The sequence below is a fragment of the Lactuca virosa genome, chromosome 6, assembly GCF_052849685.1.
Source record: "Lactuca virosa cultivar CGN04683 chromosome 6, Lactuca_virosa_CGN04683_v6, whole genome shotgun sequence".
Lineage (NCBI taxonomy): Eukaryota > Viridiplantae > Streptophyta > Magnoliopsida > Asterales > Asteraceae > Lactuca > Lactuca virosa.
In genome coordinates, this window is record NC_136431.1 from 56,396,815 (window position 1) to 56,420,846 (window position 24,032).

Here is a 24,032-nt window from a genome sequence, read left to right on the forward strand (position 1 = left end):
AGTCTCACTAATCCTCACTACTAACCTGATGAATCATATCCTAGGCTTTCCTAGGTTCCCGACCTTGCCATGCCATCAGCTGCTGAAGAACTCCCCATGATGCCAGCCATCCACCTCCTGGATATTATCATATCCACTTAGTAGCTGACTCCCATCACTCAAGAGTTCCTCAAAGCACAAAGCAAGTAGAATTCGTGCAGTAGCACTCCGATCCAAAGAACTATCATAGAACATTCCGCCCACATGTCGCGACTCGCGCTGTCCACATCTATCCATCCTCACTGTCGGCTGCCTTATGCATGCAAATTATACACATAACAGGATCTAATAAACTGTCGAATAATAGACTCTACCCTAGGACCACAACCAAACAAGGAACAAGAAATAAGGCCAAATCTATTATTCTAAGGCTATAAGATCCTAACCGTGTACAATTTTAAAAGCATACACGTAGCAGTTACCAATACCAATAATCATTCTCATTCTAGCATGGCATCAAATATTCCTAAGGCTACAAGCATCACATATAAGGCCAATCTATTGCTGACTACTCAGCACTAGCATGCAAGTCTACCAGCTCATGCAACATATAAAGGCATCTCCCTTAGCCCTAATGTAACAACGTAAAATTTCCGAAACAATTTTTTCGTTTTTAAAACATACTTTTATTCATAAGGTAATATCAAAACATAATGTATCCAATGTTATCATAAAAAAACATATCCCAGAATCTCAAGACATAAACTCCATGAGTGTGTACGGATCATGTCAGCGCCTTCCCGCGATCCTCGCTAGTACCTGAAACACATAACACAACAACTGTAAGCATAAATACTTAGTGAGTTCCCCAAAATACCACATACGCACATACGCCACTCAAGGCTATAAGACCTTTCGGTCAATGTGTCTCAGAGGACTTCCGTCCCACAACCCTGGTAGACCTTCCGGTCCTACCCGTAATGACCTGCCGGTCCATATCATCATGACCTTCCGGTCCACATCATAATGACCTTCCGGTCCTTCTCATTCATAACATACATAACCCATACATATCATATAACAACATACAACACATACATCTCATAACATATAAGACCTTCCGGTCACACATAGGTACCATCCTAGGTACAGTATAGTGAGAAGACTCACCTCGTACGAAGTCGGATAAACTCTCGTGCTTGACGTCCCGACCTAGCCTCCTCCTATCATCCGAATAACATTCCTGATCAATACCCTCTCATAGTCTCATCTCTAAAGATTGGGTAGAAGGCCATTCTACCCCTCCCTGAACTCTCCTGAATCGGCTTGACCAAAACCCTAAGGTCAACTGAAGTCAACGGTCAAACTTTGACCCGACTCGTCGAGTGCACATGGGCGACTCCGTGAGTCCATGCGGGTCCTCTGAATCCTTCTAGCCTCACTTGGCATGTCGAGTCATCCCTTCACTCGACGGGTTATTCCTGTCACGAATCGCGGGGCAACCCCGACTCGACTCGTCGAGTCCACTAATGAACTCGGCGAGTAGGGTCCATGGAAACACTCAAATGACCTTCTGAGGTCAGATCCGCTTCTCTAACCTATAGATCTGACCTTTCCATACCCACTAATCACATAAAGGTGAAACCTTTACACTTATGCAACACATATATGGTTCCTTTTGAAGAAATAGCCTCAAAAATGGCAACCTAAGTTCATTCCTTCCATAACACTTCATAAAGCAAGATGGATAATGCTCTCTGGACCTCTATGGGTCCAGATCTGAAGTCTAACACATAAAGGGACCATAAACTCATCAATTCAAGCCATAAAAAGAGTATAAAAAACCCTAGATTCATAGATCTTAACCAAAACAGAAGGAGAGTTCGATTTGCTACCTTAATACTGCAGATCCAAACTTGAAAACCACGGATTAGCAATCCTCTTGACCTCCTCTAGCTGGAAACACCTTCTTCTTTGCAAAACAACACCAAAAAGGATTAAAATGGCTTGCTCTCACACACAACTCGCCCAAGCTCTCTAGGGTTTCTCTCTCTGGACTGTTAGTCGCAAATGAGGGCTATAAGGACCCTTAAATAGGGCATAGGCCCGAGGATTTAGGGTTTCTGTCCACAACGCGGACTCGTCGAGTCCACCAATCGACTCGTCGAGTCCCTTCATTAATCCAGTCAGCAAATCGCGATCCTACTCGACGAGTCTAGGCGTCAACTCGTCGAGTTCCTCCTCATAGCTCAAAAAGAAATACTCAAATTGTCATGCCTGGAAATCCGGATGTTACAATTCTTCCCCACTTGAAATAGATTTCGCCCTCGAAATCGCTCCTCAACCACATAGATAGAAACCAACACTCGAAAAGCACCACTGATAGGTTCTCACACCAAAACGATATCTTTCTCCATCAATACCTGGATCCGACCAGGAACTCCAAATTTGGAACAAAACCGGCCCCTCTGTCGCTAAAATACCCCTTTCTGACCTTCCCAGAATCGGGAAACTCTAGTGGCCTGGCCCACCGCCAGACCGCCCACTCACGCTATCACCATGATATTCGCTCTTTGAACATCAAACCCTGATAACTCACAACTCCTCTAATTCTCACAAGACAAAATCCGACAATCGGCTACCGATCACTCATACCAACGTACCAAAACAGTCTGAATCACGCCCCAAAGAATGAAAGGGTTTACATCCCACCAGGGCTCATCCACTGAACTACTATCAGAATCCATCCGAACAATAAAATTTCAACATCCTGTTCTCTGACACAAAAGAATCATGCTCGATCAGAAGTCCTCAGACATCTAAAATCATAAGCCTCAGCTGCATCCCTCGTATCCCTTTTTAACACTGAGTACCAGGTCTGATCTCGACCCAACAGTTGAACCTCTAGGGTCATCCGTTGCATTATCCCAACCGTCTCCATGGTTTCCTTCTTACTATAACCACATCGGCCCAATGTGACACACAAGTAACGAAGTTCGCTTAACCCTAAGCGAATGCTACCTTCCCAACTGGATATCGACTCAACCCCGACCTCTGTCATCTGTTACTCATCGTTCCATGCAACTTGCGGTACCTCCCTTACCCGAGTACTGACCCACACAGGTCTAAGACATCAGATGAAAAACAATACTCCTCAACATGGAACCCACCTCAGAATCCAGAATCTCATCTCGCCTATCCAACGCACCACCAGAGCCAAACTAAAACTCCAGAGTTTGGTCCGACCCAGAGTTGGAACCACTCGTCCCAACGAAGCACTCAACTCAAAACTCATTTCCCGCAACCCATGCGTACCTCACTTATCCCATTCTTTCGGATTGCGATGACCACACCTTACTCAGAACATAATGACTCCCAATCATTGAGGAGACCCCGGTCTCGCCCCTGGTCCGACCACCAGGTTCCCAAAAACTCATAAATTAGGGCCACCCCATGCCTAAAACTCTTATGCGCCATGCTCTGATCAAAGAGTACTTTATCATGACAACTTCTCGCTGAATAGTGTGTACTACGTCTCCCCGTAGCATCACATCAACCTCTCACTGACTGGTGAGTACTATGGCTTCCCGCGGTATCACCACAACCTCTCACTGAATGGTCAGTACTACGGCTTCCCGTAGCATCACAACAACCTCTGACTAGTGAGTACTACGGCTTCCCGTAGCATCACAACAACCTCTGACTAGTGAGTACTACGGCTTCCCGTAGCATCACAACAACCTCTGACTAGTGATTACTACGGCTTCCCGTAGCATCACAACAACCTCTGACTAGTGAGTACTACGGCTTCCCGTAGCATCACAACAACCTCTGACTAGTGAGTACTACGACTTCCCGTAGCATCACAACAACCTCTGACTAGTGAGTACTACGGCTTCCCATAGCATCACAACAACCTCTGACTAGTGAGTACTACGACTTCCCGTAGCATCACAACAACCTCTGACTAGTGAGTACTACGACTTCCCGTAGCGTCACAACAACCTCTGACTAGTGAGTACTACGGATTCCCGTAGCATCACAACAACCTCTGACTAGTGAGTACTACGGATTCCCGTAGCATCACAACAACCTCTGACTAGTGAGTACTACGGCTTCCCGTAGCATCACAACAACCTCTGACTAGTGAGTACTACGGCTTCCCGTAGCATCACAACAACCTCTGACTAGTGAGTACTACGGCTTCCTGTAGCATCACAACAACCTCTGACTAGTGAGTACTACGGCTTCCCGTAGCATCACAACAACCTCTGACTAGTGAGTACTACGGCTGCCAGTAGCATCACAACAACCTCTGACTAGTGAGTACTGCGGCTTCCCGTAGCATCACAACAACCTCTGACTAGTGAGTACTACGGCTTCCCGTAGCATCACAACAACCTCTGACTGACTCACAATCCGCGGATCAATCATAGATAGGTGCATGCACTTACCCAAATTATGCATCACTATATCTGGCGGCAATCGTCATAACAAAACACCCTTCCCTGCTACGATCCATATTCTTGGACAATCTCACTTGATGTCATTAACCGAAAGGGCTCCCACTGGAATCATCGATGCTTGACCCACCACTTTCCGTCTCCACTCAAGACTCAAAATTATCCGAAATCCAATGCATTAAATTCGGATACCTCGATACACCACATAGGACCTCACGACGTCTCGTCTCATCCACTGATCTTTCTGTTCCACAACCTGAAATTGGTTGTCTAATCAACTTCAGCCCTTTCCAAGCTGAATAACAGCCCTATCATTGAACCAGAATTTCTCAACTGCCGAACTCACCCTACGAGCCAACCATCTCGAATTCACCATTATGACCTTGAAGAATTCCCGTTCACCCCAAGGTCTCCGATCAACGGCCACTTGCCGTGGAGGCACTCATCCTTTTCAAACATAACACATGCATTATCTCGCTCTGCACTTCGTCTCAATCACCAACAACCTTGGGCTCAATGAATTCGCACCGCCGGTCTCTATATCCTGATCTCTAACCATTCTCGATCGAATCTCTGATCCCCTCAAGAAAATACCCAGTTCTCCCCCACTTAGGGTTCAAACCATCCCCAATCGGCGCACCAGCAATCTATCACACCGACTGTTTCCACCAGTAATCATCGCACCTACTCTTGGAAGGTGTTACGCAACGCTCGATGATCTCCCGACAGAGATCGAGCAACTCCAAATGCCCTGAAAGTCAGATGAAATCCTCAGAACTTCCCACCATGACTGCCTCTAGTCATTCGGAATCTCACACCATTCCATCACCGGACCTCCCAACTGTCCAATATTAACCCTGACTCTTAGTATGGAAGTAATGATCTACCGTACTCCTCATCATCAATTCCTCAACCAACGTTCCATCACGTCACTTATCATAAGAGAAGAAAACATATTTCCACTCTTAATACCCATCAAATACAATAAGGGCCACCGCCCTGATATACTCCTCTTGATCGTCCGAAGCTGCAGCTAACACATGCCCTACTATACTCAATAAGGGTGTATCCTGGTCCTTAACCATCTCAGTCCCCACTGACGACCTGTTCAAGCTATATCTTTACCTCGCGGCAGACCTACTGCCATATACTCTGGTTGGAGATCACCATCCGTGCAATCCCACAGAGCTCACCCCCAAACTCAAAAACCGAAATCTCATCACCTCTTACGTCTCCCACAGGAAACGTAAATAGCACCACTCGGGTCACAGAAAGTGACCTTTCCACTATCGGCCGGTCGCCCAACCCAGACCGTATTCTCCCATAATGCACCATCCCTACTCATCCTTGAGTCTTGCGACTCCAACTGGCATATCACCCACAATCCCTTGGAGCTCACTCGATTTCCCTTTTCAAGGGATGCTCCACTAAAACTTGTTCATCAAGGCCTTCTGGCCCCATACTCATTCACCTCTGATCTCAGTCTAGACAATCCCCACGGAATAACTGGTAAAAACCAGGAATACTAACCGCCACATGTCATGGTACTCAAACCGCGTGGCCACCTCTTGATCTGCTATGAATCATGGTACCTGCACCATGTTATCTCCTCTTAATCTTCTACGAATCATGGTACTCGAACCATGTTCCCTCTTCTCATTCCACCTCACATCATGGCACTCGAACCATGACATCACCTCTCGACCTGCTACAACTCATGGTACTCGAACCATGACGTCACTTCTCAATCCGCTACTTATCATGGTACTCGAACCATGACATCACTTCTCAATCCGCTATTTATCATGGTACTCGAACCATGTCATCACTTCTCAATCCGCTACTTATCATGGTACTCGAACCATGTCATCACTTCTCAATCCGCTACTTATCATGGTACTCGAACCATGTCATCACTTCTCAATCCGCTACTTATCATGGTACTCGAACCATGACATCACTTCTCAATCCGCTACTTAAAATCCTCCGGATTAGCCTTCTGGATCGTCGCGGTCATCTCGTCATGAATCATACGGTGAATCTCATCATCGCTAACACTGCTGCTCTCCGGTGTGTGTGGTGTACCAACCATGATGTCTTTGAAACACAACACAAAGATACCAGAGACTCGATCGAGTATACTCGCACTCGATCACCCAACCCTACTTGTTCCTTGGTACCCTAAGGATTCTTACTTGGGCTGCTCACTGATCCGGTGTTTCCAGTAGTACGGGCCCTATACTACCTTTCACACCGCACCAATATTCATCCCAAGTCCTCCTCCTAGGATCCCAGATCACAAGTACTCTACACCTCGCTAAGCATAGGCTACCCTTCGGTAGACCTCTCATAAGCTCCTCACTGCTACCTACTCACTCTCGAAGCATCATATAGCAGCAGTAATCTCCTAGGCTAAGGCATCACAAATCAGGCCACTCTAGTCCTAATATGAATACCTAGCCTACTCTAGCATGCATAGCATATCATATCATATCTTATAATACATAATATAAGGGTATTTTAGGAAATCACCGTTCGGGCGCTGGCTGATCGTACACACTGCTCCTTTCTGCTTTTCTCAAAGTCTTTTACTCTTTTAGAAAAATTGTTCCTTTTTATGAAAAACTTTCTCAAATCCTCAGTTTGAGTTCAGATACGCCCGAAGGTGCATCCGAATCCCTCAAACCAAGGCTCTGATACCAACTTGTAACAACGTAAAATTTCCGAAACAATTTTTTCGTTTTTAAAACATACTTTTATTCATAAGGTAATATCAAAACATAATGTATCCAATGTTATCATAACAAAACATATCCCAAAATCTCAAGACATAAACTCCATGAGTGTGTACGGATCATACCGGCGCCTTCCTGCGATCCTCGCTAGTACCTGAAACACATAACACAACAACTGTAAGCATAAATGCTTAGCGAGTTCCCCAAAATACCACATACGCACATACGCCACTCAAGGCTATAAGACCTTCCGGTCACTGTGTCTCAGAGGACTTCCGTCACACAACCCTGGTAGACCTTCCGGTCCTACCCGTAATGACCTTCCGGTCCATATCATCATGACCTTCCGGTCCACATCATAATGACCTTCCGGTCCTTCTCATTCATAACATACATAACACATTCATATCATATAACAACATACAACACATACATCTCATAGCATATAAGACCTTCCGGTCACACATAGGTACCATCCTAGGTACAGTATAGTGAGAAGACTCACCTCGTACGAAGTCGGATAAACTCTCGTGCTTGACGTCCCGACCTAGCCTCCTCCTATCATCCGAATAACATTACTGATCAATACCCTCTCATAGTCTCATCTCTAAAGATTGGGTAGAAGGCCATTCTACCCCTCCCTGAACTCTCCTGAATCGGCTTGACCAAAACCCTAAGGTCAACTGAAGTCAACGGTCAAACTTTGACCCGACTAGTCGAGTGCACATGGGCGACTCCGTGAGTCCATGCGGGTCCTCTGAATCCTTCTAGCCTCACTTGGCACGTCGAGTTATCCCTTCACTCGACGGGTTATTCCTGTCACGAATCGCGGGGCAACCCCGACTCGACTCGTCGAGTCCACTAATGAACTCGGCGAGTAGGGACCATGGAAACACTCAAATGACCTTCTGAGGTCAGATCCGCTTCTCTAACCTATAGATCTGACCTTTCCATACCCACTAATCACATAAAGGTGAAACCTTTACACTCATGCAGCACATATATGGTTCCTTTTGAAGAAATAGCCTCAAAAATGGCAACCTAAGTTCATTCCTTCCATAACACTTCATAAAGCAAGATGGATAATGCTCTCTGGACCTCTATGGGTCCAGATCTGAAGTCTAACACATAAAGGGACCATAAACTCATCAATTCAAGCCATAAAAAGAGTATAAAAAACCCTAGATTCATAGATCTTAACCAAAACAGAAGGAGAGTTCGATTTGCTACCTTAATACTGCAGATCCAAACTTGAAAACCACAGATTAGCAATCCTCTTGACCTCCTCTAGCTGGAAACACCTTCTTCTTTGCAAAACAACACCAAAAAGGATTAAAATGGCTTGCTCTCACACACAACTCGCCCAAGCTCTCTAGGGTTTCTCTCTCTGGACTGGTAGTCGCAAATGAGGGCTATAAGGACCCTTAAATAGGGCATAGGCCCGAGGATTTAGGGTTTCTGTCCACAGCGCGGACTCGTCGAGTCCACCAATCGACTCGTCGAGTCCCTTCATTAATCCAGTCAGCAAATCGCGATCCTACTCGACGAGTCTAGGCGTCAACTCGTCGAGTCCCTCCTCATAGCTCAAAAAGAAATACTCAAATTGTCATGCCTGGAAATCCGGATGTTACAATTCTCCCCCACTTGAAATAGATTTCGCCCTCGAAATCGCTCCTCAACCACATAGATAGAAACCAACACTCGAAAAGCACCACTGATAGGTTCTCATACCAAAACGATATCTTTCTCCATCAATACCTGGATCCGACCAGGAACTCCAAATTTGGAACAAAACCGGCCCCTCTGTCGCTAAAATACCCCTTTCTGACCTTCCCAGAATCGGGAAACTCTAGTGGCCTGGCCCGCCGCCAGACCGCCCACTCACGCTATCACCATGATATTCGCTCTTCGAACATCAAACCCTGATAACTCACAACTCCTCTGATTCTCACAAGACGAAATCCGACAATCGGCTACCGATCACTCATACCAACGTACCAAAACAGTCCGAATCACGCCCCAAAGAACAAAAGGGTTTACATCCCACCAGGGCTCATCCACTGAACTACTATCAGAATCCACCCGAACAATAAAATTTCAACATCCTGTTCTCTGACACAAAAGAATCATGCTCGCTCAGAAGTCCTTAGACATCTAAAATCATAAGCCTCAGCTGCATCCCTCGTATCCCTTTTTAACACTGAGTACCAGGTCTGATCTCGACCCAACAGTTGAACCTCTAGGGTCATCCGTTGCATTATCCCAACCGTCTCCATGGTTTCCTTCTTACTATAACCACATCGGCCCAATGTAACACACAAGTAACGAAGTTCGCTTAACCCTAAGCGAATGCTACCTTCCCAACTGGATATCGACTCAACCCCGACCTCTGTCATCTGCTACTCATCGTTCCATGAAACTTGCCGTACCTCCCTTACCCGAGTACTGACCCACACAGGTCTAAGACATCAGATGAAAAACAATACTCCTCAACATGGAACCCACCTCAGAATCCAGAATCTCATCTCGCCTATCCAACGCACCACCAGAGCCAAACTCAAACTCCAGAGTTTGGTCCGACCCAGAGTTGGAACCACTCGTCCCAACGAAGCACTCAACTCAAAACTCATTTCCCGCAACCCATGCGTACCTCACTTATCCCATTCTTTCGGATTGCGATGACCACACCTTACTCAGAACATAATGACTCCCTATCATTGAGGAGACCCCGGTCTCGCCCTTGGTCCGACCACCAGGTTCCCAAAAACTCATAAATTAGGGCCACCCCATGCGTAAAACTCTTCTGCGCCATGCTCTGATCAAAGAGTACTTTATCATGACAACTTCTCGCTGAATAGTGTGTACTACGTCTCCCCGTAGCATCACATCAACCTCTCACTGACTGGTGAGTACTACGGCTTCCCGCTGTATCACCACAACCTCTCACTGAATGGTGAGTACTACGGCTTCCCGTAGCATCACAACAACCTCTGACTAGTGAGTACTACGGCTTCCCGTAGCATCACAACAACCTCTGACTAGTGAGTACTACGACTTCCCGTAGCATCACAACAACCTCTGACTAGTGAGTACTACGGCTTCCCGTAGCATCACAACAACCTCTGACTAGTGAGTACTACGACTTCCCGTAGCATCACAACAACCTCTGACTAGTGAGTACTACGGCTTCCCATAGCATCAAAACAACCTTTGACTAGTGAGTACTACGGCTTCCCGTAGCATCACAACAACCTCTGACTAGTGAGTACTACGGCTTCCCGTAGCGTCACAACAACCTCTGACTAGTGAGTACTACGGATTCCCGTAGGATCACAACAACCTCTTACTAGTGAGTACTACGGCTTCCCGTAGCATCACAACAACCTCTGACTAGTGAGTACTACGGCTTCCCGTAGCATCACAACAACCTCTGACTGGTGAGTACTACGGCTTGCTGTAGCATCACAACAACCTCTGACTAGTGAGTACTACGGCTTCCCGTAGCATCACAACAACCTCTGACTAGTGAGTACTACGGCTTCCCGTAGCATCACAACAACCTCTGACTAGTGAGTACTGCGGCTTCCCGTAGCATCACAACAACCTCTGACTAGTGAGTACTGCGGCTTCCCGTAGCATCACAACAACCTCTGACTAGTGAGTACTACGGCTTCCCGTAGCCTCACAACAACCTCGGACTGACTCACAATCCGCGGATCAATCATAGATAGGTGCATGCACTTACCCAAATTATGCATCACTATATCTGGCGACAATCGTCATAACAAAACACCCTTCCCTGCTACGATCCATATTCTTGGACAATCTCACTTGATGTCATTAACCGAAAGGGCTCCCACTGGAATCATCGATTCTTGACCCACCACTTGCCGTCTCCACTCAAGACTCAAAATTATCCGAAATCCAATGCATTAAATTCGGATACCTCGATACACCACATAGGACCTCACGACGTCTCGTCTCATCCACTGATCTTCCTGTTCCACAACCTGAAATTGGTTGTCTAATCAACTTCAGCTCTTTCCAAGCTGAATAACAGCCCCATCATTGAACCAGAATTTCTCAACTGCCGAACTCACCCTACGAGCCAACCATCTCGAATTCACCATTATGACCTTGAAGAATTCCCGTTCACCCCAAGGTCTCCGATCAACGGCCACTTGCCGTGGAGGCACTCATCCTTTTCAAACATAACACATGCATTATCTCGCTCTGCACTTCGTCTCAATCACCAACAACCTTGGGCTCAATGAATTCGCACCGCCGGTCTCTATATCCTGATCTCTAACCATTCTCGATCGAATCTCTGATCCCCTCAAGAAAATACCCAGTTCTCCCCCACTTAGGGTTCAAACCATCCCCAATCGGCGCACCAGCAATCTATCACACCGACTGTTTCCACCAGTAATCATCGCACCTACTCTTGGAAGGTGTTACGCAACGCTCGATGATCTCCCGACAGAGATCGAGCAACTCCAAATGCCCTGAAAGTCAGATGAAATCCTCAGAACTTCCCACCATGACTGCCTCTAGTCATTCGGAATCTCACACCATTCCATCACCGGACCTCCCAACTGTCCAATATTAACCCTGACTCTTAGTATGGAAGTAATGATCTACCGTACTCCTCATCATCAATTCCTCAACCAACGTTCCATCACGTCACTTATCATAAGAGAAGAAAACATATTTCCACTCTTAATACCCATCAAATACAATAAGGGCCACCGCCCTGATATACTCCTCTTGATCGTCCGAAGCTGCAGCTAACACATGCCCTACTATACTCAATAAGGGTGTATCCTGGTCCTTAACCATCTCAGTCCCCACTGACGACCTGTTCAAGCTATATCTTTACCTCGCGGCAGACCTACTGCCATATACTCTGGTTGGAGATCACCATCCGTGCAATCCCACAGAGCTCACCCCCAAACTCAAAAACCGAAATCTCATCACCTCTTACGTCTCCCACAGGAAACGTAAATAGCACCACTCGGGTCACAGAAAGTGACCTTTCCACTATCGGCCGGTCGCCCAACCCAGACCGTATTCTCCCATAATGCACCATCCCTACTCATCCTTGAGTCTTGCGACTCCAACTGGCATATCACCCACAATCCCTTGGAGCTCACTCGATTTCCCTTTTCAAGGGATGCTCCACTAAAACTTGTTCATCAAGGCCTTCTGGCCCCATACTCATTCACCTCTGATCTCAGTCTAGACAATCCCCACGGAATAACTGGTAAAAACCAGGAATACTAACCGCCACATGTCATGGTACTCAAACCGCGTGGCCACCTCTTGATCTGCTATGAATCATGGTACCTGCACCATGTTATCTCCTCTTAATCTTCTACGAATCATGGTACTCGAACCATGTTCCCTCTTCTCATTCCACCTCACATCATGGCACTCGAACCATGACATCACCTCTCGACCTGCTACAACTCATGGTACTCGAACCATGACGTCACTTCTCAATCCGCTACTTATCATGGTACTCGAACCATGACATCACTTCTCAATCCGCTATTTATCATGGTACTCGAACCATGTCATCACTTCTCAATCCGCTACTTATCATGGTACTCGAACCATGTCATCACTTCTCAATCCGCTACTTATCATGGTACTCGAACCATGTCATCACTTCTCAATCCGCTACTTATCATGGTACTCGAACCATGACATCACTTCTCAATCCGCTACTTAAAATCCTCCGGATTAGCCTTCTGGATCGTCGCGGTCATCTCGTCATGAATCATACGGTGAATCTCATCATCGCTAACACTGCTGCTCTCCGGTGTGTGTGGTGTACCAACCATGATGTCTTTGAAACACAACACAAAGATACCAGAGACTCGATCGAGTATACTCGCACTCGATCACCCAACCCTACTTGTTCCTTGGTACCCTAAGGATTCTTACTTGGGCTGCTCACTGATCCGGTGTTTCCAGTAGTACGGGCCCTATACTACCTTTCACACCGCACCAATATTCATCCCAAGTCCTCCTCCTAGGATCCCAGATCACAAGTACTCTACACCTCGCTAAGCATAGGCTACCCTTCGGTAGACCTCTCATAAGCTCCTCACTGCTACCTACTCACTCTCGAAGCATCACATAGCAGCAGTAATCTCCTAGGCTAAGGCATCACAAATCAGGCCACTCTAGTCCTAATATGAATACCTAGCCTACTCTAGCATGCATAGCATATCATATCATATCTTATAATACATAATATAAGGGTATTTTAGGAAATCACCGTTCGGGCGCTGGCTGATCGTACACACTGCTCCTTTATGCTTTTCTCAAAGTCTTTTACTCTTTTAGAAAAATTGTTCCTTTTTATGAAAAACTTTCTCAAATCCTCAGTTTGAGTTCAGATACGCCCGAAGGTGCATCCGAATCCCTCAAACCAAGGCTCTGATACCAACTTGTAACAACGTAAAATTTCCGAAACAATTTTTTCGTTTTTAAAACATACTTTTATTCATAAGGTAATATCAAAACATAATGTATCCAATGTTATCATAACAAAACATATCCCAGAATCTCAAGACATAAACTCCATGAGTGTGTACGGATCATGCCGGCGCCTTCCTGCGATCCTCGCTAGTACCTGAAACACATAACACAACAACTGTAAGCATAAATGCTTAATGAGTTCCCCAAAATACCACATACGCACATACGCCACTCAAGGCTATAAGACCTTCCGGTCACTGTGTCTCAGAGGACTTCCGTCACACAACCCTGGTAGACCTTCCGGTCCTACCCGTAATGACCTTCCGGTCCATATCATCATGACCTTCCGGTCCACATCATAATGACCTTCCGGTCCTTCTCATTCATAACATACATAACACATTCATATCATATAACAACATACAGCACATACATCTCATAGCATATAAGACCTTCCGGTCACACATAGGTACCATCCTAGGTACAGTATAGTGAGAAGACTCACCTCGTACGAAGTCGGATAAACTCTCGTGCTTGACGTCCCGACCTAGCCTCCTCCTATCATCCGAATAACATTCCTGATCAATACCCTCTCATAGTCTCATCTCTAAAGATTGGGTAGAAGGCCATTCTACCCCTCCCTGAACTCTCCTGAATCGGCTTGACCAAAACCCTAATGTCAACTGAAGTCAACGGTCAAACTTTGACCCGACTCGTCGAGTGCACATGGGCGACTCTATGAGTCCATGCGGGTCCTCTGAATCCTTCTAGCCTCACTTGGCACGTCGAGTCATCCCTTCACTCGACGGGTTATTCCTGTCACGAATCGCGGGGCAACCCCGACTCGACTCGTCGAGTCCACTAATGAACTCGGCGAGTAGGGTCCATGACAACACTCAAATGACCTTCTAAGGTCAGATCCGCTTCTCTAACCTATAGATCTGACCTTTCCATACCCACTAATCACATAAAGGTGAAACCTTTACACTCATGCATCACATATATGGTTCCTTTTGAAGAAATAGCCTCAAAAATGGCAACCTAAGTTCATTCCTTCCATAACACTTCATAAAGCAAGATGGATAATGCTCTCTGGACCTCTATGGGTCCAGATCTGAAGTCTAACACATAAAGGGACCATAAACTCATCAATTCAAGTCATAAAAAGAGTATAAAAAACCCTAGATTCATAGATCTTAACCAAAACAGAAGGAGAGTTCGATTTGCTACCTTAATACTGCAGATCCAAACTTGAAAACCACGGATTAGCAATCCTCTTGACCTCCTCTAGCTGGAAACACCTTCTTCTTTGCAAAACAACACCAAAAAGGATTAAAATGGCTTGCTCTCACACACAACTCGCCCAAGCTCTCTAGGGTTTCTCTCTCTGGACTGGTAGCCGCAAATGAGGGCTATAAGGACCCTTAAATAGGGCACATGCCCGAGGATTTAGGGTTTCTGTCCACAGCGCGGACTCGTCGAGTCCACCCATCGACTCGTCGAGTCCCTTCATTAATCCAGTCAGCAAATCGCGATCCTACTCGACGAGTCTAGGCGTCAACTCGTCGAGTCCCTCCTCATAGCTCAAAAAGAAATACTCAAATTGTCATGCCTGGAAATCCGGATGTTACACCTAACTAGCATGCGATTCTCAGATTCATTAATCAATTCATAACAGATAACATACATGGGTATCCTGGGGAAGCTTACTTGAGCTCCGCTGATTGCATGCACCACACCCTTTCTTGTCTTAGAAATTCTTTACTTAAAAACATTTTTCTTTTGAAAACTTTACAGATCCTCAGTTTGAGTTCAGACTCACCCGAAAGTATGTCCGAATCCCTCAAACCAAGGCTCTGATACCAACTTGTAACGACCCTAAAAATCAAGGGTAAAAATTTCATTTTTAATATAGTCAAAACATAGATATCATTTATTCCAAACATCCAAAACGTCGTTAATTAAAAACATTTATCAGAGTCCATCCCAAAATCATTCAATGCGGAAACCATAGGTGTGTGCATTGCGATCAATCCGAGCCCTTCTTTCCAAATCGATGATACCTGAAACCAATAAACAAAACTGTAAGCACGAAGCTTAGTGAGTTCCCCAGAGCATACCCCACACAGTCCACATAAGCACACAATCCATATTAGCCATAAAAGCTACATAAACCATATCAATCACATATCTATACATATAACCATATATGGATGCCGTGGGCTCGTCCCCAGGGTCTTACTCAAGGATGCCACGGGCTCCCTACATGGTCTTACACCTAAGTGTCATGGGCTCTCCGATGGTCTTTGATACGAAAGCCATGGGCTCTCCACATGGTCTTACATCCGAGTACCATGGGCTCTCCCATGGTCTTCCATGAAAATATCACAAATTCAACTAGCATACCACGTAATCACTAGCATACCATATATATATATATATATATATATATATATATATATATATATATATATATATATATATATATATATATATATATATATATATATATATGCATACGAGACATACCAGTAGTGAATCTACAATAAACACAACAACATAGTAGGAAAGCCATGGTCTCTCCACATGGTCTTACATCCAGGTGCCATGGGCTCTCCCATGGTCTTCCATACAAGCATACCACATATACCACTAACATACTTCCTATCACATAACCAGCTAACATGCCACATAATACAACTTCATCTAGTGTACCACATATCATAAAATGGGCCGGCCTTGGTGCCTTAGACCCATTGGTATGGTGAGAAGACTCACCTGGAACTGCTGAAGTCCCGTGGATGCAACTCCAGCTGCTGGTTGATAGATTCCCGAACTGCCAACATCAAACAATACCCAATTAATATTTGGGTCCCAATGCATAACCACAACTCCATACTTGGGGTAAAAGACTACTTTACCCTAACTTAGCTTTATTCAGTCCAAGGCCCAATCCAAAGGCCCAAAAGTCAAACCATGGACCAAAGCCCAACATATGGCCCAATTTTCCAAATTGGGCCCAAACCTTTACATGGTCTCACTCTAAGGCCCAACCATTTATTTCAGTCCAACATTTGACATTCTAATGGCCCAATATCATATAATCATTAAGGCCCAAACTATGGCCCATCTATGGCCTAATTTTCCAAATTGGGCCCAAACCCTCATATGGGCCTTGCCCTAAGCCGATCAACATATTCTAGTTCATATAATTATTCTTGGATGACCCATTAATAATCCAATTACCAAAGCCCAATGGAAAGGCCCAACTCAAGGCCCAAGTGAAATTAGGGTTTTCACATAAAATGATGATTAGGGTTAAGTTTTCCTACTTAACCCGTTAAGGACTTAATCCATTAAGTCCCACATGGCCTTAGGTTAATTTGCAATGATTATTAATTAATATTTTAAATTCATTAAATAATTCCGATGCGGTCCCGATAAGTCCCAAATTAGGGTTTCATGGCATTAGGGTTTTCAAAACCCTAATTAGGGTTTCCAACCCATCTTAGCCTAATAGGCCCAATAGCTAGGTCCTTTGACCATTTAGGGTTTCAAGCATCCTAATCGAATCAAACATGGCAAGGCAAAGCACACCGCCACCCGACACGGCGGCCGGTGGCGGCAGCCACCACCCTACGGTGGTGGTTTGAGATTTCTACTATTATTTGGCACCATTTACAATATAAAACTCGATAACACACACACACACTAATATAAACACACACACACAACCACCTAGTGGTGGCCGGCGGTAGCACATGGCGGCAGCCACCACCTCACGGTGGTGGCGGTGGCTTTTCCGGCTAGACAAAACACCCACAACACATCTTAACACCAAACGATTAGCTGAAGCTAAGACATACATGTATTGCATACACCATGTGCCACCTAACAGCGGTGGTTGGCGGCTGCTTGATGGCGGAATTCCGGAGGGTGGCAGACGGTGGTTGTCGTCGACGAACACGGCAGCGGCAGCAGTTAACGGCGGTGGTTGAATGGCACCGGCAACAGCCGGGTGTGGCTGTGAACGACGACAGAAAAGAACGAAGAAGAAGGAATGGTGACCGGCGGTGAGCGCGTAATCCAGCAGCAACAACCACAACGACATGGCGGCTGTGACTCGACCCTTTCCACGACTGACTGCACAACGCCTCTGCTGGTCTTCATCTTCATTCGCAACGAAAAAGGAGACTGCGGCACTTGGCTCTGCGGCTAGCGACCTTGATACGGTGGTGGCGACGCCGAAACATAGGAGAAGGGAAGGCGGCGGCTGGGAAAGGGAAGGTATAAGGAGGGTGGCGGCTGCTGATACCCTCTAGGGTTAGGGGTATGCAACGACTAAATACCCGACACCCTAAGCTAATTTACCATAATGTCACAAATGGTCCCTCTTCATACAAATCTTTTCAAAACAAATCTCATATTTACCCAATACACCCCTATTCTTATAACTCTTTTTATAATCAATCCAACAGTTACCAAATAGCCCCCCTCTACAATTTATTTTCAAATAAAGTCCATAATTTACCCTTCAGCCCTTAGTTTTCCAAAATCTTTTCAAATTAAGTCCCAGAAGTTACCATATAGCCCCTGCCTTCATAAATATTTACAAAACTAATCCAGAACTGACACTTTTAACCCCCGACTTCTAAAATTGTAACCTTTGGCTCCCGAAAACCAACACCTTGCTACATAATTATTGATTTTAGGGCTATTATACAATCATTAATTAATTAATTTATTTATTAAATAAACGGGGTGTTACAGTAAAATAATGTCAATGAACCATAAACTATACATATTATAGCTTATTATAAATGTTTTGTTGTTCCCATATATACTCACATGTATATAAGTTGACATGTTTAGATGTCCCTAAATAACATATAATTTACATATAACACAAGTATATGAACATTTAGTATGGTGAAGCCCATTTGCTAGTTTTGGCCCTTTTTACGTCACCAAACGGTAAAAATTGAGTTATAAACTTCGTAAAATTTATTTTTACATTTTGGTGGAGATCAAGTCAAACTAACCTTATATGTTTAAAACCATATATTTTAAGTCAAATCTCACAAAAATGGTGCCATAACATAGTCTTGACCATTTTTGCTAGAAAACCCTACTTTTACATAAAAATGGTTTTTAGGTTTTCTTTTGTAAAACCAAATCCTTGGTATTTTTAACTAGTTTCATAACACATTCCAAAATAACATATTTTGATTTGTATCCTACAAAAATGATGTAACAACTTGGTTAAAACCATTTTTTTCTAGAAAAATCATATTATGTTCATAAAACCATAGTTTTTATAGTTTTGTTTTTGTAACTTTTTCTCAAGAACATATAGCATATTTATACTTATTTTTCATAGATTTGCATTTTAAACAACATACCACATATAAATGTTCAAAATACTAGGTAATAACATTATTTCATGTAAATAATACTTTTACACAACTTGAAGACAAAGCATGTATAACAACTTGTGTTATTATACAAGTTAACTTGTATTCCCCCCCTGCCCCCCCAAAAAAAAACTTGGATAAAAACGAAAATGAGGGGTATGAACTCACCTTGAGTGTGTTTCTTGGTGGATAAGGAGATGAAGATGAAGGTTTTCAAGCTTAGAACACTTGAAGACACTTGAAGAACACTTGAAGGTCGAATTATCCTATGGATATTAACACATGTTAATGTGTGTAATTGTAACAAAACTAATATATATGTGTGTAGAATCACTATAGTAGTAAGGAAAAACTTACCAAAAGATCAAGAACCAACTTGTGGGAATTAACCTTGAGAGAAATCGCCTTGTTCTTGAGAGGAAATGAAGAAGAATGAAGAAGATGAAGAATGTGGAGCGAAGGAGGGGGGGAAGGTCGGCCGAGGTTTAAAGGGGGGGGGGGTGGGGTGGGTAGGGTATGGGGGTATGGGGGTGTAGGAGTTGACTTTATTAAAATATTAGTTCTTTATTAAAGTGTGTCATCACCATATGAGACAAAATTTGTTTCTTATTATTTTATAAAGAATGGTAATTTTTATAATAGTTGATGATTTTTATAAAAAGTGTGGTAAAAATGATGTATATTTACTTAATTTGAATCATTTAAATTCAAATTATTATAAAAATTATTATCATAAAAAATAATAACAACTTACATGAGAGTTAGGATAAATCCTAACTCTTTTCGTTAACGTTTGAGTGTTTAAGCCGGGCATAGAATCTGTCGCATTTGGTGACGAATTCACCAAAAATTTGTATATGTAATCTTTTTTATGAATTTGTCATGTAGTATAAGGTTTATGAACCCACTACCTCGTGTTATGAATATTATTTATACCTAAATAATATAAAATTGAATTATCGAATTGTTACGTTACTAACCCTAATTAGGGTTTATATTCGATAATTGGCAACCAGGGAGGTACTTTATATTATAACTTGTCGATAGTACATTAGAATCATTAGGGAATATCACATTTCTCCTAAAATTCTAATACGAGTTGAGTTGACCTGGTTGACTTTTGTTGACTTTGTTTGACCAAAATTGATGGTTGTCACACTACCGATTATCTGATCTGGACCCACCATTTCTGGTCATCCAAGAAAGAGGAGGAATACTACACTCCAATTTGATCTCACACTCTATCCCATAATGAGACTTATTGCGAACTAAAAATCTTATACAAGTCCTATTATAACTAATCCATACTTATACTAAAGGCAAACTACGTCCAATACAGTTCCTAATAGACAACACTATTATAGTTAAATAAATAACACAAAATTCAGATAATACAGTTAACAAATAATTCTTCCTAAGTAATAAATACTTTTATTAAAATTATGTACTTGATAGTAACTACACACTCACCTGAAAAAAGTAGGTGAATCAAATTTAGGGCAGCGCTTCGCCGTAACACTTCTTAATGATATAAACGTATAAAGCATTAAGTCTTAATCTAGTTTCATAATCCTGGCGACTATATAATGATAACCTAGATTCCTTAACAATCTCAATGTCTACATCAAGATCTATCAAGTAAGGAATAACCAGGTAGGATCATATCGGAGGTAGGGTCCGTTAGGTATACAACGTATACTGTTTGGAAATCCCACTTTAAACACCTTATTAAATCCAGCCTAGACATCACTCCCGTAAGTAGATCAATCAGTATAACGACTTAGAATCACTGACAAATCTTAATTATAGGTTCATAATAATTACTATGACTATAATTAAAAGTTACACTTCAAATAAATTAAGTGTAGCTTAACTTACAGATTAATCTAGTTAGAACCGAGAATTATTCGGACAAAACTCTGACCTGGGGATTTTATTCACCGGCTATCTAACACCGCAAGGCTTCGCTAAAGTAACCGGGAACTAGAGAGTAAAAGGGCTAAAAGGCTAGGAGATAATATAGAGAGAAAAGGAGAAGATGTGTGAAAATTATGCTAAAAATCGTGTCTTTATATAGTAGAAAAATGAGTGTGCGCCATGCACGCGGTCGGCATGCTGACGTGCCATCCAATCTCTGGTGCCATGTGTAATGCCCGTGTTTCTAGGCTAGACATTTATATCGACATTATAGTCTAGGTTAACCTTTGTAACTCATTTTGAAGAAATGAAAAGGGATTATGTGAATATTATGTGAATTATGTGTTTTATGCTTAATTATTAGGGTTTAATTAATTAAGAATAAAAACGAGCGTCAAAAATTAAATTTGAGATAAAGCCGATATCTATTAAGAAACTTGTAGTGGGCGTGACAAGGATTACGGATATATAAAGAATGCCGAAATCCGAGTTATAACGAAGAAGTTATGACTGTCGAAGTTTCGCGACAAACCGGCACGGGGCCGAATGTCGTAAAAAGTGAGTTTTCGATAAACTACTTTTTGGCCTTAGTGATCTAAACGAAACTCGTAGTGTTCGTTAAACCGAGAGTAGGTATAAAAAGAACGCCCAAATCTGATTTCGTATGAGGAAGTTATGATTTTTCGAAGTTTCAGCTTAGCAGTAGACAGCTAAAAACTCGAATTTTAGATCGATTGATTTTTAGCCGAGACGACCTAAACGAGAATTGAAGGTCTCGTCATTAGTAGCACAACGGTAAAAAGTCTGACGAAAACGGACGTCGGATGAAGAAGTTATGAATTTTTAATAGATTTCCTGTCCCGGTCTGTTAAAAATAATAATATAAAAATTAAAGTCAAAATTAGCCGACGAAGTCTAAACGAAAGTTGTAGAGCGTAATTTTACCTACGCGTGCATATAAAGAACGTCAAAAACGGAGCTCGTATGCGAAAGTTATGGATTTTAGAAGTTTTTGCACAAAAATCGAGAAAATTCGCATAGTCACGTTTTTGCCACGTCACCCTCGCTTAGTTTGTGCCACGTATCCGAAATTGGTGAGTCATGCGAGCCACGTGTCCGAGTTGCTGAGTCATCCGATCTCGTGGGCTGATGCGAAGGGGTCCACTAGGAGTCTGACGCGTGCCCTATTCCTCTTGTCCGAGTCTCGCAGAAGGAGGCCACATCCGAAGTCTCGGACTAGACCTCGGTCCAGTCAGCAGCTGTCACGAAGACCTTCGCACATGCGAGCCATGTGCTGCGCACCCTTGCCCTGCTGCCGCGTGTCCTCGCCTGATGACTCCCCCTTCTAACCGACTTCGGACCCCCTATAAATAGAAGGGTCATGCGAGCCTTCTCGGGTAGATTTGGAATTTTGCCATATTTAGCCCCTTTCTTCATATTTTCTTCATCTTAACATTCCCCAAAGCCCCGGTATCGATTATAACCCCCGGAATACGCCACGAAGAGCCCGAGAAGCCCGGAAAATTTATCTTTTCGGTTTCGAAGCCCGACCCTCGCAGAGCCCGGTTTCTGAATAAAACTCCCGGTTTTATTAGAAACGAACGTTTTAGGAAACGAATTGCTTCCCGATTTTCATCAAAACATGTGAGTGTATAGTCACTTTCATTTTACACATAGATATGAAGTATTTACCTTAAAATACGTGTTATGTGTAAATATATTAATTGTTTATTTGAGGTGACTGTTGTGTTGATGTTTTATACAAGTTTTAAACTGTATATATATTTTTATCTACAAATATGTTGGGTTGAACATGGGTAGATAGTTGGTGTGTGATAAAATAAAGTGATGAGAGGTCTCGATGTGATTTGAGATTCAGTCATCTAGCGGAGTTTGGATGACAACCACGGACTTTCTAGACAGTCCAGTGGGAAACATTAGCAGGCCCACATCCTGTAGGTGTTAATGAACTTGGGTGTTTATTCGTTGTACTCCATCCCCCTCATGGTTGCCTTTAGGACATGTATGGCTGAGGAAACCCCTTAGCAGTAGTGTCCATCCCGATGATATTCTTTAGGCTAGGTCCCTTGTGAAAAGTGTTTAGGGACGTAAAGTGAGGATAACGGGAACGGGTAATCAGGGTTATTGTTGATTGGTGAACTTAATAAGTTTATTATTACTGTGGGTTGAAAACCCTATATGCTCACCAGGCTCCCAAGCCTGACCCACTCAGCTTTTTATGTTACAGGTAGTGGACCCCGAGCATAGTCGGTGGACGATGAGAGATTTTGGATTATAGGCCAGTAGTTGTAAATAACTGTTAAAAGGCTTATAATGTCTTGTTTATGCTTTTGATCTGTATCGGAACATGACATCCCGAGGTTTTGATATGAAATGAAATTATATATTTCTTAAAGAAAGGTTTTGACAAACTTTTATCATATTTTGTATTGAGGACCAATTCTGCAACATCTTTTAAAAAGGATTTCTCTGATTTTATTTTAAAAAGCATAAATTAAATCGGTCTTTTCTGGCCGAGAAATTATGAGATGTCACAGTTGGTATCAGAGCATTAGTTTAAGCGAACTAAGAAATGGTAGGATTTCTAGACTTAAACTTAGAATGCTAAGTGATGATTGTGAGATGAGTGTCTACCATATTTAAGACACGAGCACTAGTTTACTTTAGGAAAGATGCCTAAAATGCCCTTATGTGCTAAATGTTATGTGTTTGCCATGTGTGCCATTATTTGTTCGGATCTATGGTCTGTTGCCGACCGGATCTGGAAACCTTATGTGTGTAGGATTCTAAGCGTATGATTACGAGATTAGAACTAACATGTAAACGTTTCGGAGTGATAAGGCAATCGAAATGTCTAACAAGGATAAAGACCTAAATTCGCCTTATTCGGTATATAGATTGTAATGGCAAGAACTCGTAGTGGAGCTGCAAATGCAAACGGAAACAGGGATCAACAGCCTCAACCTCAAGTAGTTGAGCAAGTACCTGTTGTAGGAGCTGCACCTGAGCCAATG